At 33.5% G+C, this 4,847-nt stretch overlaps 1 pseudogene; it reads left to right on the top strand.

Annotated features, from left to right (window-relative positions):
* Window positions 1–639: 639 nt before the first annotated feature.
* On the top strand, window positions 640–1,577 carry LOC125106715 (olfactory receptor 6C6-like; annotated as a pseudogene).
* The last annotated feature ends 3,270 nt before the right edge of the window (window positions 1,578–4,847 follow it).

Below are 4,847 nucleotides of genomic sequence, written 5' to 3'. Positions count from 1 at the left end.
AAGCAGTATATATTATAATGAGTCTTAAACATGTCATGTCCTGTGCTCTTTCTAACAAAAATTGTGTGCCCTATTTACACACAATTTCCGTAGAATTTAAGTGAATTCATGAATATTCTCAACTCTATTCATGTACTCAAGGCTATACCGGATATTCAGTATGGATAAAATTTTAAAAGAACAAAGGTGTAGTATTTAAATGACTCTGGATTACTAACACAATACTACTAAATTGGCTATGAACCTGTAAACTTTGTAGAAATAAAATTGCCTAGATCTTATCCAAGGTATTTGAATGAATACACAACCTCGGCTGTGTGTTGGTCATTTAAATATTTACCAACTTTAGAAAACTGGGATTTAGATATACACCCCAAACAGACTCTTTAATCCGAGCTTCAATTTCTTTCCCTAAGAAGTAAGGATTATAATACTCTGTCAAAAAAGGTTGTTGGAGATATTAATAAGAAAATTTATGTAAATATCCAAATACACTGCATGGTGTGTTGCTGGAGATGAATGAATGTTAGCTTCTCTCCTTCTTTGTTTGTTTATTTGTTTTTAATTGACTCTAGCAAATAATCTAACCATTTTTTTAAAACTCTTTTACCTAGCTTTGTTAAAACCTGTAAGAGAGAAATGAGGAATCATTCAATGCAGACAGATTTTATTCTTTTGGGTCTGACAGATGACCCTGAATTGCAGGTTGTAATTTTCCTCTTTCTATTTTTTACCTACTTGTTGAGTGTAACAGGAAACTTAACCATCATCATTCTCACTCTGCTGGAATCCTACCTGAAGACACCTATGTATTTCTTCCTAAGGAATTTCTCCTTTTTAGAAATCTCGTTCACGACTGTTTGTATTCCACGGTTCCTGGTAAGCCTTGTGACAAAGGACAGAACTATTTCCTATATAAGTTGTATGACTCAGTTGTTTTTTTAATCTTTTGGGAGTAACTGAATTTTATCTTCTGGCGGCTATGTCCTATGACCGTTATGTGGCTATATGTAGACCTCTCCACTATACCACCATCATGAGCAACAAAGTTTGCTACCAACTTGTACTCAGCTCTTGGGTAACTGGATTCCTGATCATCTTTCCTCCAATCATCTTGGGACTCAAGCTGGAATTCTGTGCTTCCAATGTCATTGATCACTTTATTTGTGATTCTTCTCCCATCCTGCAGATCTCTTGTTCAGATACCACATTTCCTAGAGCTAATGTCCTTTTTCTTGGCTGTGCTGACACTAATGGTCACATTGATGTTAGTGCTTCTCTCCTATGGCTACATTATCAAGACAATTCTCAAATTCCCTTCTGCTCAGCAAAGGACTAAAGCCTTTTCTACCTGTTCTTCCCACATGATTGTAGTTTCCATCTCTTATGGTAGCTGCATCTTCATGTATATAAAACCATCAGCAAATGACAGAGTGACTTTAAGCAAAGGAGTGGCTGTGCTCAATACCTCAGTTGCCCCCTTATTGAATCCCTTCATTTATACACTAAGGAATCAGCAAGTGAAACAGGCCTTTAAGGACAGGGTTCAAAAAGTTTTATTTGCTTCAAACAAATGAGAAAATTCTAAAAAGTATGAAGGGGTAAAATAAATAAAAATATTGCCCTTTTATTTTTTTTTAAAAGATTTATTTATTGGGGCACCCTGGTGGTTCAGTTGATTAAGTGGCTGCCTTTTGCTCAGGTAATGATCTCAGGATTCTGGGATCAAGCCCTGTACCTGACTCCCTGCTCAGCAGGAAGTCTGGTTCTCCCTCTCCCCATGCTGTGTGCTCTCTCTCTCTCTCACACTTGCTCAGTCGCTCTCAAATAAATAAAATCTTTTTTTAAAAGAAAAGAAAAAAATTTATTTATTTATTTGCAAGAGAGAGAACAAGGGGTTGGGGGTAGAGGGAGAGGGAGAGAGAATCTCAAGCAGACTCCCTGCAGAGGGGAAAGTCCAGAGTACGCCCAACACCGAAAACAGGGCTCCAGCCCAGGACCCTGAGATCATGACCTGAGCAAAATCAAGAGTCAGACACTGAACTGTCTGAGCCCCACACAAGTGTCCCAAAAATGTTGGCCTGTTAATCTTGCTTTATTTTGTTTTACTTTGTACATATTTTCAAATTATTCCACAAATCTATTCTTTTCTTTATTTCAGAAATACAGAATTTTAGATGTGATATTTTTCACAGGTCATATTGTATGAAATAAATGTTTTCAATGAGGTTCTGTATGAGGTTGCATGTTAGATGCTTGTCCAGAACTTGGCATGAAAATGAAATATTCATAGTCAGAATCATATTTTTAGAACAAAAGTGAATATTGAAAGAGATCACAAAATCACTTATTCAAGAAAGTAGTTTAGTGATAATATATAGCATTATGTTATGAATATAATATATATAATATATAATAATATAAAGCATTATGTTATGAAATAAATGAACATAAGCATTATGTTATGAAAATTACATAAGTGTCATTTCTAACATGTGAGCAGATTGCAGAAATTATAAAGTAAATCAAAGTAAGATAAAATAATAATTTCTTCTAGAAAATACTTTTCATTCAGTAAGGTAAGAAAATTTTGAGCTTTGTATGGGTCATGAATGAGAAAAATGATCAAATTCTAAATGACCCTAAATGAAAATGCTTTTTTAATTAAAATTCTAAAATTTTGAATTCCTGTAATAGATAATGTCTACTTATGCCAGTGAATTGAATTTACTACGTAAGAAATTATTTCATTGTCTTACTTCAAAGTTTAAAGTATATTCTATGTTTTCCACAGGATTTTCCTGATTAAATCTATTGTCTCTATCTAAAACATTTCTTATTTGAATGCAATAATCATTTCCTCATATAATGCTAAATTACATTTTAATATTCTATTCCAGTTAATCAAGCCTTTGGTGATGTTACTAGTAATAATAGCAATACAGGATGAATTCTCAGAAAAGTCAGCAGAGTCAGTAGGAAGTTTTTCTTCTTGCACCAAGTTGATTTTAATGTAAAGTATCACTATACTTGAACAAAAGAAATGTGAAAACGAAAATTTGGAAACATTAATGCAAATTCCCAAGATAAAGACTAATGTTTATAACTTATTGAAGGAAAAATTAAATGAATGTCAGAGGTCAAATTCAGAGTCTCTGAAAAAGATCATTATATTTCCTCTAAAATTTAGTTGAAAATTAGCTTAAATAAAATATATAGGGGCGCCTGGGTGGCTCAGTGGGTTAAGCTGCTGCCTTCGGCTCAGGTCGTGATCCCGGGTCCTGGGTTCGAGCCCCGCATTGGGCTTTCTGCTCAGCAGGGAGCCTGCTTCCTCCTCTCTCTCTGCCTGCCTCTCTGCCTACTTGTGATTTCTCTCTGTCAAATAAACAAATAAAAAATCTTAAAAAAATAAATAAATATATTAATACTTGCATTTTAATTGTTATTATTTCCTTTATAGTATAATCATCCATATGGTTCTTTGGAACTTTGAATTGGTCTATAGGAATATCTGAGAGTAGGGAAAAATATTTCTTAGATCCTATTCTCTTGAAAACTTATTATGTGAGTTTAACATATTTAGCTCTGTTACTAGAAAAAAAGTGAAAGTATATATGATGACCCGAGTTTGAAAATATGTTCCATATTATACCCTATATTTAATCAGTAATAAAGATTAGGTGCAAAATATTTCCTTTGAGAGTCTACAAATCTGACATATTGTAGAATGCCTATCAAAATTGAAGATCTAAATTGTAGTGTATTTATACCTAGCTGCTCTATAAAGAAATAGAGAAAATACTTAGTTACTTCCTGAAATTATTTCAAGATTGATTATTAAAATTATCATGAGAATAAAGATACTTATATTCATGTTTTTTCTTAGATGAAAACATTATTTAATTAAAAACTAGTTATCCAAAGCTATTAACAAAGTTAGCTTTATTAGAACAAAAATGAAAGCATATATGATGACCTGAGTCATCACATGTTTAAAATTAAGAAGTCTAGGGTGGCTCAGTGGGTTAAGTCTCTGCCTTTGGCTCAGATCACGATCTCAGAGTCCTGGGATCGAAACCCTCCCTGTCTGGCTCTCTGCCCGGCGGGGAGCCTGATCCCCCCCAACCGCCGCCTCTCTGCTTAATTTTGATCTCTGTCTGTCAATAAATAAAAATCTTTTAAAAATTAAATTAAATTAAGAAGTCTAGGACAAATGTGTATTTTGTAGCAAAAATCTGAATGTTTGACTGTCAAGTGAACATTTCCACATACAGTAATAGTGGAGATAGTGTTACAATACAAGATATGAAGAAGTATTTATGATCTAGTATTGATTCCAAGATCACTGTGTATTTGCCCTCAAATAGTTGATTAATTCTGCATATAAAATATAAACACTATATAGAAGTAGAATACTTAGATCTAAAGCAGTCTGGGCCTTACATAAGTTATTAAATAATGAGCATATTCTTAAAATTTTAAAAACACAGCAGCTACTAAGTTTTACAAATATATCTATTATATTGAGCCAATTATTAACAGGTAGAAATATGAAGACAGAGTACATTTTCTGAGTGCATTCTAAAGAAACTAAACTTGTTGAATTAAGTAATGTAAATTTTTGGCACTAATTGGGTCCCATTATTCATGTTAGATTGTAAGCAATTCTGACAGCAGGGTGTAGTTTCTAAATACTATTTCTCATTGAAAGGAACCAGGACTTCTTGGAGAAAGAGCTGTTTCCAGCTTAGTGGTAGGAATCATATGAACTAAGCCTAGAACACTTTTTTGTGCCAGGTGGAAAAGAAACAAAAATATGAGGACACAGGAACCAATTTGGATCATAC

Source organism: Lutra lutra, chromosome 8 (assembly GCF_902655055.1).
Source record: "Lutra lutra chromosome 8, mLutLut1.2, whole genome shotgun sequence".
Classification (NCBI taxonomy): Eukaryota; Metazoa; Chordata; class Mammalia; order Carnivora; family Mustelidae; genus Lutra; species Lutra lutra.
This window is presented reverse-complemented; position numbering and strand designations above follow the sequence as displayed.